The sequence below is a fragment of the Saccostrea cucullata genome, unplaced genomic scaffold (genome assembly GCF_032062105.1).
Source record: "Saccostrea cucullata isolate Sc308-1 unplaced genomic scaffold, CSIRO_AGI_Scuc_v1 ctg3825, whole genome shotgun sequence".
Lineage (NCBI taxonomy): Eukaryota > Metazoa > Mollusca > Bivalvia > Ostreida > Ostreidae > Saccostrea > Saccostrea cuccullata.
Genome location: NW_026919419.1, coordinates 62,484 through 76,894, shown reverse-complemented (window position 1 = coordinate 76,894; position 14,411 = coordinate 62,484). Strand labels below are relative to the sequence as shown.

The following is a 14,411-nucleotide window of genomic DNA, read 5'->3' as shown; positions in this document are numbered from 1 at the left end:
ATACACATGATGTAAGTATGTCTAATATTTGTACAATTGTAGATCAATTTGTATTGAAAAACACGCCTGAAAATTTTACTGCAGGCAAAATTAACAATTTTTTACATAATTGGTGTACATTAACTCATGATAGTTGGATTCTTGATGCTGTTAAAGGTTACGAGATAGAATTCAAATATGAACCTTTTCAATTTCAAATACCAAATTCGCTAAAAATTTTCTGAAATTGAATATGAAGCAGCTCAAAGAGAAGTAGAAAAATTTTTAAAGAAGGGAATTGCAGAGAGTGTTCATGAAAATGAGAATTTATGTGAAAGCTCTTTTTATTCAAATATTTTTCTGCGTCCCAAAAAAGATGGGTCTTTTAGAATTATTCTGAATTTAAAGAATTTAAATAAGTTTGTTGACAATCATCATTTCAAGATGGAGACATTGAGGTCAGTATTATCTTTAATAAAACCAAATTGTTGGTTTAGCTCACTTGATATCAAAGATGCTTATTATTCTGTGAAAATTCATGAATGTAGTAGACAATTTTTAAGATTCAGGTGGGAAAATAAAAACATATCAGTTCACCTGTCTACCTATGGGATTAGCCAGTGCCCCACGTATTTTTACTAAAATCATGAAGCCTGTTTTTGCTGAACGTAGGAAATTTGGTCATTTGAATGTTATTTACATAGATGATGTTTTGTTATTGGGCAATACAAAAGATGAGTGTGAAGTTAATTTAAGAGACACTGTTAGGTCTTTAGATAGTCTTGGATTTACTATTCACCCTGATAAAACTCAGTTTTATGCAAGCCAGAAGGTTGTCTTTCTGGGATTTTTATTAGATTCGGTTACAATGACAGTTAGACTTACACAAGAGAAAGCTCAATCTATTAAAGAATTTTGTGATATGGTTTTGAATCAAAATGAAGTGACAATTAAACAGGTTGCACAGCTTGTACGCATGTTTGTAGCCTCTGAACCAGGGGTGGAATATGCTAGACTTTAGTATAAGACCTTAGAAATTGAAAAAGACTTGGCTCTAAAGCTTAATCGAGGTAATTTTGAAGCTCATATGACAATTTCTCATCAGAGTAGGATATTGCTAAACTGGTGGTCTCTTAATGTGTGTAAATCCTTTAACCCATTAACTAGAACCCCCCCCCCACCCCCAAATTCATTTTCAAAAGTGATAGTTCAAAGTTTGGATGGGGTGGAGTGAATGAAGATTCAGGTGAAGCAATAAGTGGATTATGGGACAAAAATATTTGTGAGGCACACATTAACTATTTAGAGCTTTTAGCTGGGTTTTAATTTACACATTGAAAGGATTAGGAGAAAATATTTCAGACTCCCATGTTAGATTATGTATGGACAATTCAGTAGCTGTGTCATATGTTAATAAGCAAGGGGGCAAGATTTCAACATTGAATGAACTAGCTCGTGAATTATGGACTTGGTGCATAGATAGGAATATCTGGCTGAGTGCAGAACATGTCCAGGGTGCAACAAACATTATAGCCGATTCCTTATCTCGCAAAAATGTAGATATCGAATGGAAGTTAGATGAAGTGGTTTCTGATAAACTGACAAATTTGTGTGGAAAATGTGATATAGATTTATTTGCATCAAATGATAATCATCAGTTAAATAAATATTATTCATATACACCAGACCCAAATGCATTAGGAGTTGATGCCTTTGCACATTATTGGAAAAATATTGACTGTTATTTATTTCCTCCCTTTAGCGTCATAAGCAGTGTCTTGAAAAAGATCGAGGAGGAGGAAGTGCAGTTTGCTCTGTTGATAGCTCCAGTGTGGAAGACGCAGCCGTGGTTTCCGAGCTGATGCATCAAGTTGCAGGTCCGTGTTACCTTCTTCCGAAAACAGAGATTCTCTTGAAATTGCCAAAAGATCCAAAGCGACGACATCCCTTGACAAAAATGAAGATGGCTGCGTTCAGTTTGTCCGGCAATTCTTGTACAGTAGAGAATTATCAGAAGAAACTGTCGATATTATCTGCAGATCATGGCGGGAATCCAAAAAAAAACAATATCGGGGTTATCAGCAAAAATGGTTGCAGTTTTGTTGTGAAAAACAGAGTGATCCATTTAAAACAGATGTTAATTTAGTTTTAGAATTTCTTTCAAATTTGTATAAGAAAAATCTTGGTTACAGTGCTTTGAACACGGCAAAAAGCTCGTTAAGTTCATTTTTGTCTCTTTCTGATCACTCGAGTGAGAAAATAGGTGATCATATATTAGTTAAACGTTTTATGTAGGGTGTATTTTTGTCAAGACCAACTTTACCCAAATATCATTTTACATGGGATGTAAATAAGGTTTTAGGATATCTTAAAACATTGTCTCCTGTGCAGGATTTGTCTTTGTTTCAGTTGTCAATGAAATTGGCAATGCTGTTAGCTTTATTATGTGGATAGCGAAAACAAGGTTTACATCTTCTAGATGTTAGAAATGTTTCTGTGAGAGATAATATGTTAATCATTAAATATTGTGATTTGTTAAAGCAAACAAGACCAGGGCATCATTTAGATGAAATTTCTATTGCTGCTTATCCAAATGATATAGATTTATGTATTGTACATGTATATAGGGAGTATATTCATAGAACTAAAAAATTGAGGGGCTCAGAATGTAAATTGTTTATAAGTACCCAAAATCCTTATAATCCAATTCCTGTGGATACCATTGGTCGCTGGATCAAATCTGTTATGACAAATGCTGGAATAGACATGAACTGTTTTTCACTGCATAGTACGTGATCAGCAGCAACTAGTGCTGCAGCTAAAGCTAAGGTGTTTGTTGCCACAATTCTGAGAACAGCAGGTTGGACTACTGACAATACCTTTAGAAAATTTTATAACAAACCAGTTAAACTGTCTAGTGAATTCAGCAATGCTTTGTTGGACAGTTTTCAAAATGACAACTTGTAGCATATTATATACAGAAATATGTTCATCAATCTGAGTTGCAGTTAATAAAGTTAGTTAAAACTTGTTTGCACTTTTTTGATGATGAAGTTTGTGATCTATTTTATTGGGTCATCAACTCTGAAGTCTCATTTGAGACTGAGGCTCTCAATGGGGAAAAATTATAAAGTTAAACGAGACTTACCTGGAAGGTGAAGTTTGACTGTAATTTTTCCTCCATTGAGAGACGTAGGGATCAAATGCCCAACCCTATGAATTTTCCGATTCCCACCATATTATTTTGTGTTTAACTTGATGCCCCAATATTTACTACTACTCCTCTGAATTATGATTACGTGACCTTGAACTTCATCTCTTTTGATCCCTACGTCTCTCAATGGAGGAAAAATTACAGTCAAACTTCACCTTCCAGGTAAGTCTCGTTTAACTTTATAATTTATATGGAAGCATCTGCAGGTAATTTTGATTCAAGTTTGTATAAATCATACCCCCGGGAAAGGGGTGAAGCCACCATGGACGATCAAAGTTTTACATTGGATATATAGGAAAAATCTTTAAAAATCTTCTGCGTGAAAAGAAAAAAGAAACACTTGCTGTGGCCTTCAACTCGACATTTAGATATATCGACGACGTATTGTCAATTAATAATGATAATTTCCATTCCTACGTCGACACGATATATCCTGGTGAGCTTGAGATAAAAGATACCACAGAGTCCGACACTTCTGCTTCATACTTGGATATTTTACTTGAAAAAGATACTAATGGTAATCTAACAACCAAGCTATATGATAAACGTGATGACTTTAACTTTTCTATCGTCAACTTCCCTTACTTATGCAGCAATATACCTTCATCACCTGCATACGGAGTATATATATCTCAGTTGATTCGATACGCAAGAGCATGCTCTACGTATGAACAATTTCTTAAACGAGGTAAATTATTGACAAGCAAGTTGATGAAACAAGAATATCAACAGTCTCGTTTAAAGTCATCATTTCGTAAATTCTATGGTCGATACAATGACCTTGTCAGCAAATACAATTTATCATTGAATGAAATGCTGATTGCCGTTTCTCATACCAATTGTTAGTCCATTATTTATACACTGAAATGACGACGGATTTTTTCCGTTATTTCCTGATTATGACAACGAGCACACGGCGGGTGTGACCGGTCGGCAGGGGATGCTCACTCCTCCATGGCACCTGATCCCACCTCTGATGTTTCGGAGGTCCGTGTTTGCTCTGCTCTTATTTTGTATATTGTTTAATGAACGTTGAGATTGAATACTGTTCGTTATTTCCATATCCTTCTTCTCAAGAACTTCAAAGCAATGGTTGTCAGTTGATCATATTTATATTAAAGCATCGTCAAGTGGGGTAGATTAAAGTTTGTTCGAAACATGACCCCTGGAAATGAGCAGAGTCACAATGGCTGATCAAAGTTTAACATAGGAATTTATAAGAAAAGTCTTTTCAAATCTTCTCAAGAACATCAAAGCCATGCATGGTTGGTCATATTTATATTGAAATATCCTTAGGTGGTGTAGATTCAATTCGTTCAAATTATGACCCCCCCCCCCCCCCCGGTTGGGTGGAGCCACAAGAGACGATGAAAGTTTAGCATGGAAGAATATATCAGGGTTCTCCATCATTTCAAATTTATCTGTGGCGCAAAAACTGCGCAAAGTACTAATATTCGCAGTCATTTCACGACCAATTTGAAAAGGAATTCCTAATTAAATTTAAAAAACACACGGCACTGTCTTATGAATCAATATTCAATTACAAATAGGCATTAATTATTTGGCAAAATGTTGGATGAATGTAAGGATAATAATGAAAAAAAAATTATATCGATTTAACAAGTTGTATAACAAAAATTAAATTATTTCCACAATGCAAACTGTGAAAAAGACCCCCACTTTCCCAAACACACATTAAAACTACATAAATAAATATTTGCTACTGGCATCTGAAAAGAGTATGAATAATAACAGTTATGGAGCATTGAACTCTATTCAATAAAATATTGTTTTCGAAAGGTAAATATACGCATGAAGTGTACATAAAAGATTGACAGAGAAAATTCTGGTGGATCACATAAGACACATACAATATTTTTACTCGCAGTGCAAGTGTAATGTTAGAGACATAGTTAACTGTAGAACTATTTAAGCATGAACTAATTGATATTTAAAATGTTCTTTGTAATTATCGTGAAGTGTGGAAAAAATGGCTTCATGTGTCCAGCAAGGTCTAGAAGATGATTGTGCAAGCCAAACAATGGGCCCTAATTAGAGTAAATTAACAGTTTAGCATTAGAAACTGAAAAGTGAAAACGGTACATTATTTTAAAATTTAGAAGTTTATTTTGATTTTTTTTTAAATACTGGTATATGTATTTATGGTACTGACAACAATCTTACTGTGGCGCTAATATTTTAATAGTGGCGAAACTATGGAGCTAATTTTTAACTGTGGCGGGATGTAACGACGTAAAGTGACCCCCGTAGAATATTGACCATGGGGTCATTTTTTTACGTAGAAAAATGACCCAGGGTTAATATTCTACGACAAGTGCATGGGGTCATTTTTCGACTGTAGAAAACCATTGCAGACCAGTAATTCTACGACTACACACACGTTGAAAAATGACCCCCATAGAAATTTGACCCCCTCCAATTTTATATGAAAAAAAACATTATATCTGTGTCTCCTGATTCTTTATTTTTTACATTTTCAAACTTTCAACATATATCAACAAATATCAACATATTTGATAGCATAATTTAAAAATGGTAACGTAATCGATGTTCCTGGCATGGAGGGGTTTTTTGCTTGCAGAATCCCAATGAATAATACTAGTAATTTATTGAGGAGCATAAATTTATGACTATATTTTGCGTGTTTTTCTCATTCAAAGATTTTGTTCCGAAACTGGTATGATGCGTATGTTTCTGATAACCATAAGCTTGTATGGAAGCCTCCGGAACTAGCACTTTTAATCATTTGAATTCATTTTTGAAAATGTTTACAAAACCAAAAAAGATCGCATAGAAGTTAGAAAAGAAATGTAATTTCACTTTATGAATTCAATTCCCTTAGCTCTCACATTTAACTTACTTATGACTAAATGCATTCTGCTTTAAAATACATACTCTTTAACTATATACAGGAAACCGAGATATCGAGAACGTTCTGATAATGAAACAAGTATAAAAAAAAATCCCCCCAAACGGGCAAATATTTACATCTGATTAAATAATAGTTCAACTTTCACAGATATCTATAGATTCCTTAAAAAACTCCTTTTTTCAACATTTTTAGCCCATAAACACCTGACAATTGGTTGTTGTAACCCCCTCTCTCTTCTGAGATTTTTCAGACACTAACTTCGCAAATAAAAATGACCTCTTGGTCTATCATGCCATTACTTCGATATCTAATGTCATTTTCCATTTCTGTTACATGTAATTTGTTAAGTTTCAAAAATTATCTTTTTACGGTTGATAAAAAAAATACCAATATACAAATTCTTGTTAATGCACATAGTGTCTTATTTCGAGAAAGATATTTCATTCGAATACAGAATTAGCAATTATGCAAAAGACAGATCAGTAAGATTGTTGTTTTAGAAGCCTCTTATAAATTACGGTACACCCATTCATGAGAATTTGCTACAGCTTGATCGGAAGGTCATGGTTTCGAGTCCCGGTTGCGACTTATGTCGATAAAAACTACATAGCAACTTCATCTTCAGTGTTTAGCTTTGCACTTTGAAGTGATGTTTTTGGTAGTGGTGGTGGGGTGGGGTTCTTTGGATGAGACGTTATGACCTAGGTCACGTGTCACGGCACTGAGGTCTTGGCATGATAGATATTTTACTGCTCAATGAGCCTGTGTGCCGAGTAGAGCACAGGCACTTGGGGGCTGGACCCCACTCATCCCATTTTCATTTTGTTTAAAATCTGGGTTAGACACACTTTTCCCTATTTTGGTAGTCTAATATACACTACTTGGTGTGGATAATGTAACTCTAATTATGTCATTTAAGCTGTTTTGAAATATATCGTTTTCGACTGATTCATTTAAAGAGAGTATATGCAAGTAGTGCGTATTAGAATACCGAAATAGGAAAAAGGTGTGGCGACCCAAAAGAAAAGACTTTGAAAAGAAAAAAATTAAAAGGGGAGGTCAATTCCCCAAGTGCCTGTGGATGAAATACCAATAAAAGACATATCTTTGCAAGTTAATTTCAAACAACATATCTCAGAGTTCATTATACTTCTAAAACTTCAACAGCCAAAATTGAACATAAAGAAGTGTGATATATATTTTATTATGCAATGCACCAAATCACATCATTTTCATATTAAAATATTCATGTTAAAACTTATGAAAATCAATGAAACACATGGAGATAAGGAACCATATTCAAGATCAAAAGTCCATAAAATAATACAAAACAGGAGCAAAGCTAACAAGGACCTCCAAAACATCCGAGATAGGATCAGGTGCCATGGAAGTGTGTGCATCCCCTGCTTACCGGTCACACCCGCCGTGTGTCCCTTGTCATGAATGGAAAATAACAGCAAAATCCGATGTCATTTAAGTGTATGAATAATGGACTAACGATTAGTATGAAAAAGGTCAGTCAGCATTTGACATGTTAAATTGTATTTGCTGACAAGGTCTTTGTATCGATCATAGAATTAACGAATTGATGACTTAAAACGAGACTGCTGATATTCTTGTTTCATCAACTTGTTTGTCAATTTTTTTTACCCCGTTTTAGAAATTGTTTGTACATATAGAGCATGTTCTTGTATTCATTCATTTGCCAAGAGGATATTTGAAATCTCGTTTGAAAAACATTAACAAAGTGATGTTGGATCTGTCCACGTCTTTCAGAAAAAAAATCAAAATATTTTTTTAAAATTCTAAAAATCTAAACTGTTTATATGCCATTTTAAAAAAAACTATAAAGAGTAATATCTGAAGTTAACAAAAACACATACTTTATTATGGGTGACCAGATAAATTAAACAAACCAGCCTTTTGAAAACGTATACACCCCCATTCTTGGAATTTTTTTTTTCAATTAGTCTTTGCAAACTTTAAAAAAACCCTAAAATTTAAAAAGATGATAAAGCCTTAAAATTGATAAAAATAAATCTCAAGTTGGTTTCTTTAAAAAAAGATAAAAAAGCTTTGGGTCCATAAAGGCAATTAAGAACTTTGTGTCTGTGTATGTACTAAACGACAGGGCATTAATAATATAAGTTCTAATGGAGGGACTGTGTAGCAGGAATGCTAAACCTTTCTCATAGAATCCATACAGTCTAGTAAATAATTGATGTTGTTTGTCACCACAAATTAAATATGTTGTTATCTGGAATGGAAAAGTTAGGACAAACCCTCTCATACACCCATTTAAGGATAGATTTAAAACAGACCCAGAAACATCACAGGAGATTTTGTAGACACCAGTGAGGTATTGCATCTTTTTTTTAATCACCCAGAAACCTGCTGTCTTCATGTGATTGGAACACAGTAATTTATCATCACCTACTCCATTGTTGACTGTTTCTGTTTAGAACAGTTTTAGTAGGTCGTATGTTAAGAACTCACAGTGGTTCATTGCATACACAAGTTTTTGCTCTGCCAGAGAGAAAGATATATTCTTATGTTCCTATTGTTCCACTGGCAAAGGGTCCATGTTCAGATGACTTTATTAATGATGCAGAACACATGATCTCTCTGAATATAGAAATAGATATATAATGCCTGTTACATGTATACATTCTAACAAAAGCTCTCTGGATTTCTCTCTCCATGCTTGGTGACAGAAAACATTACAAAGTGAGTCCTGGTGGACTATCAAAATAGTCACAGAGGATCAATATTTGTCTGTGTATATTATAAAACTGAGACTCAGATACTTCCCAGATCACACGGTGATCGTTTGGCCAGCCCATTAAGTCTAAATTTGACCCTTTCAAGCTGAATCCTTCTCTTTCACTTCAACCTACCATTACACTTTCCTCATGACTTGTTTTCAGTTGATTCCTCACCATATCACAGATTCATCACATCTCTCCTCATGGCCACCTCTTGTGAGGTCCCCACTTTACTCATCACTTATCATTTGATTATTCATCATATCCTTGAGGTCCATTATATCTCACTGCATGGCCACCAGTTGTGAGATCCCCAATTTACGACACAGTCTCACAAACACTGACTTTGATATATGTTGTAGGGCTGTCTTACTGGTAAACATTGAAATAAATAATTTATATACATGTATATGGTATGTAAAAAATTAATTATGAAAATCAATGTAGTAACTATCAGAAAAACACTTATCTTTAACCCCCCCCCCCCCCAAAAAAAATAAGCCTATACCTGCAGATTTTAAGAATGTTTAGAAATATCCACATCCTTTCTACTCTAAAATTTCTAGATTACAGTTTTTATATTTTTTCATAAATGCACTATAAAATAGACTTTCCCGAAGTATTCACATAAAGTTAGAATTAAAACACGTTCAGAAATTCAAATTTTGAGTAAATCATAGTTTAGTATGACATGTTTTTAGCAACATATAAGTCATGAAATTATACAGAAAATTTGAGAACATATGAACAAAAAAATTCTCATCTCCATAAAAGCATAACATATAGTCATAACATAGTCATATTGATATCGGAATGTATCTCCATGTATAGCTAACTTAAATTCAATGAATCATATTGCCTAGGTCTGAAATGAGGAGAAATATGGAATCAAACTTTTTCAGGTAAAAATAAATGTCACAGTAGCAGGTCCAAATTGTCTAATAGGTCAGTGTTGTGTCATAGGTCCATTATTTACCTGATAAAATGCTTCACAGCTTTCAATCGTTCTAAGGTTATTATTAATTTATCAAAACCTTAAAAGAAACTGATTCACATAATATAAGCATTTTATTCGTCATACATTTCTTCATTAATTTATTAGTTCTGTGAGCCTTTAATGGAGTGCATGTTGAAAAGTAAAATGGAAAAGTTCCAGGTGCTATATTAAGTATTGTAATGCTATTATTGCATTGAATCAAACGTTTTGATGACCATATTTTCCTGGTAGAATGGAATGACCTGACACCCCTTACAAATAGAACACCTTATGTGTATAAAAACTCAGGATGTTGTGAATCTCTGTCTTTCTTGTTATAGTGATCGGAGAGCATAGAAGCGGGATTGTAAGTATAAGGATTAATAAAGGGTTCTAAGTGTTAGGAAAGATAAGTAGACAATTAATTCAGTGGCCCGAGCCGAAGCTGCTTTGATCGTCTGCCTATCTTATTTTTATCCTGAATAGTGGCCCGAATAGATTGATTGATTGATTGTATATTGTTTAACGTCCCTCTCGAGAAATTCTCACTCATATGGAGACGCCACCACTTGCCGGTGGAGGGCTATGTCCTATGCTCGGCACTCAGGGCCTTTGAGCAGTGAGGGATCTTTTTCGTGCCAGCACCTACTGCGACACGGGGCCTCGGTTTATACGGTCTCATCCGAAGGACCGGTCTCCACGTCCCACAGTGGGATTCGAACCCGCGACGTAAGGATTGACTCCTTACTTCGCGACTCTAGAGCAGACGTTCTAACCACTGCGCCACGCTCGAATAGAGCCGACCTGTCTCTAGTACTAGTCTATATAATTAGGAAACGTAGTCTTCCATTTATTTTTGATTCACTTCTTGATTTAACCCAAGGTAGGGAATTCAAATATATAATATAAATCTATTAGTGATTGAGGAAAAGTATTATTTAGTTAGGCAATGAGGTTCTTACGAACTCATTTGATAGATTGACGGCAATATAGTGCCGTTACTGTATAAAAAAACTCATCTACTTACAATTTCATTTCTAATACCTTTTTATGTCATTGATAAAAGCTAAAAATCAAGGAATTTATGACAGCTTATTTTCTAAAAGATAGACTTCAGAGAACAAATTAGAGGTACTGTGAGCAATGAACTCACTAAATGATATTCCCGCCTCCGATATGAATACAATGGCAATGTCCGTGTTTTGCTCTGGAAAATCCAAAATATATGTCAGATCAAAAAGTAAATAGGAGGTCACAATGGCAATATGTAATATCCTGTAAAAATTTCATTAAATTTCCTTCAGTTGTATGAGAGGAGTTGCGGATAAGAGATGGGTACCCCAAAGCTTAACTGACAGACGGACGGACGGACGTAGAGACGGACATACTAATTTCTATATACCCTCCTGCTTTTTAGCGAGGGAAATAAAAATGTGTAAGAAATGCATGTTTATGCTATAGTTTGTTTGTGGTCTACAAAAAGCTGTCATAATTTTGATTCAAACCTGTCAAAATTTGATAAAAGTAAAATAGATTGAATACTTAAATTAACACAAGAGAAGAAGACAAGTTTTTTTTCTTGCCCTCCACAAGAGCATACCTACTTTAAGCCTAAAGGCACCTCCAAAACCCCTGCTTGTGAGAAAATCCCCCAATCCGAACAAAATTCCTGGTTCTCTTTATTCACGATTTGGATGCAGACTACACACTACCTATAGAGGGAATGCCAACTCTAACATGGCACCTGATCTCATCTCTGATGTTTAAGTGGTCCGTATTTGCTCTGCTCCCATTTTTCATGTTTTATTGACCTTTAAGCTCATTTTTCGACATCAATATATTAGTACATTTACCTAAAAAATATCAATTTGATACAAATTATGTCCAAATTTAAAAAAGGGTATTTATATAAAATGTAACTCTATAGGATGCCGATGATTCGAGTTGCTGGTAAAATTTTTGTAGTAATTTCTTGCAGAAAGAACTATATGCGGTATGTTGCATACAATTGCCCCATCAAAAGTCAAATTTTGAAAATTCCTGAAATGTGCTGAATTCAATAAATTGTATGAGAAATATAAATTAACAGAAAATATCATAGTGTCAAAGCAGTTTAATCACAATTTTTGTTTTTATGACGTCACAAACTGGTCCGATTTTATATCCTTTTTCAGAAAGAGGACAAAATGGACAAAATTTCAACAATTTTAGCTTTAAAATTTATAGAGCGCATTTTTGTTCAGGAACAATATTGACATATTTCATTTATATTATCATTCTACACATTATATCAAAATATTTATCCTGAACACACATGCGCTCGGTGACTTTTACTCAAAATATCGACGAAATATGTACATTTTTCTGTAAAATTCATAAAAAACTGAAATTTACGTCATGTTTGTGACGTCATTACGTACATATGGCGTCATTACTTATGAAAATATTCAGTGCTTTGAAGTCAGCATATACTCCCCTGTTTGAGAACTTAATTAAATATATCTCCATCAAAGTTTGATTTGGGGGGCAAATATTGGTTATTATCGAATAAAGTTCTTTATGTACTGTCCCCCTGCCTTCTGTTCATTGGTGTTTTCTGTATGTTATCTTTATAAAACACTGCCTGTGGCCCATAAGCCTCATGTTTTGTGTGGGTGACAGAGTCTATGATATACTCTGAACAGAAGATTTTCTTCCAAAAGAAATTTTGAACATTTTATAAAATATATGTCTTTTTTCAATGAATGAAAAAAACCCAATATTTTACCAAAAGCTTAACATTTAAACGAAGATAAGAGAATACAACCCCAAAAGAGACGTGTTTTTAAAACAAATATACCCCTATATGACAACTAATATTGAGAGTTGAAGTTTCTCAAGTAAGTCTCCAAGGTCAAGGTCAAACTATCAAACATGTTTGTTTTCAAAGAAAGGTCTTGGCACAATGACCACATCAGTAAAATTCCAAGAGTTTACTATTCAAAAGTTTAAAGTTTTTAAAAAGTGGGTCAAACTTTTAGGTCAATGTCAAAAGGTCAAAATTCTTGGTATCCAAAGAAAGATTTTGACAAAAGGCATACACATGTGAAACATTAAAGCACAGTGTTAACTCTTCAAATGTTAGGGCCAAGGATAAAGTTTGATTTTTTTGTATTAGCAATTAGATGGATAGAGGAGGGGGAGAAAAATTCAATTTTTTTTTTAAATTTAGAAAAACACAATCAATCATCAAACGTAATTAAAGAAATAAAAACAAGAGAAGGAAATAAAATCAGTAAAACCAATTATATTAGGTGAAATGTATACTTTTTATAGAGAACTATATACGAGTAAAGAAATTTCAAACGAAAAAATAGACAAATATTTATCTGAAATAGACGATATCCCTAAATTTAGTGAAGAAGATAAGATATTGTTAGAAAAATTTCCAACATATGAAGAGTGCAAGGAAGCTGTTGATAGTATGAAAAAAGAAAAATCACTTGGACTAGATGGCCTTCCTAGTGAATTTTATCAATGTTTTTGGGATAAAATATCAATGAAGCGAACTCTGGATAAATTACAAGAATTCTGTGAACATGCAGGATCAAAAGTAAACATGCATAAGACAGAATGCATTTTACTATAGGAACTAAAAAATTTATATGATGAACTCTACGGTAAAAAAAATTACGAATAAAGCAGTAAGATGTTTGGGAATATTCAAAGGGCATGATAAGGAAGAATGTTACACTAAAAACTGGATGAAAATTTATCACGATATTGAAAAACTTTTTGAATCTTAAAAAAGAAGAAAACTAAAGTTATTTGGTAAATCATGTATAGTTAAGACACTTGCTATATCTAAACTTACATACGTTGCCTCAATACTTAGTCTTCCTGATAATGTTTACATTTAAAAAATACAACGTCTAATTTATAACTTCATTTGGGATAAAAATGAACGAATTAAAAGAAACACGCTTATAGGTAGAGTTTCAAAAGGTGGCCTCTCAATCGTTGATATTGAATGTAAATTAAAAGCTTTAAAAGCAGCTTGGGTACCTAGATTGTTAAAAAGCAAAGGTATTTTGTACAACATTTTTGATGGCTATTGTAAAAAATCAAATTTTGATGTTCTCTATGTGTTAGATTTTTCTGACAGAAAAATAGAAAATATGGAAAAATTAGAGAAACTACCTATATTTTATGAACAAATGTTATGTTGCTTAAATGAATGTAAGCCCTGTTTTTTTTAACAAAATGTCTTCCGATAATGTTCTTCGACAGACGATATGGAACAATTGTAACTTTGTTTATAGGGGAAATACATTATTTTTTAAAAATTGGATAGGCAGTGGGATTTTGCATGTTAAAGACTTATTTGACGATGATGGTAATTTTAATTTTTCTAATTGTATAAAAAAAAAAACAAGTCAAACTGGTTGTGTGAATTTAAAATTCTTCCTTCTGTTTTCAAACCTTTGCTACTAAAGTATGATTTTTCAAATTGTTAGTTTCTTTACATAAGATACAAAAATTATTTTCTTTTCTACACAGGATATGTTAATATCATAGATCAAAGATATAACTTTTTCTATGACA

The 14,411-nt window shown here is 33.5% G+C and overlaps 1 pseudogene; it reads left to right on the top strand.

The window, feature by feature from the left end:
- Positions 1 to 11,815: 11,815 nt before the first annotated feature.
- LOC134231162 (succinyl-CoA:3-ketoacid coenzyme A transferase 1, mitochondrial-like) overlaps positions 11,816 to 14,411 on the top strand; it is a 65,076-nt pseudogene continuing 62,480 nt past the window's right edge.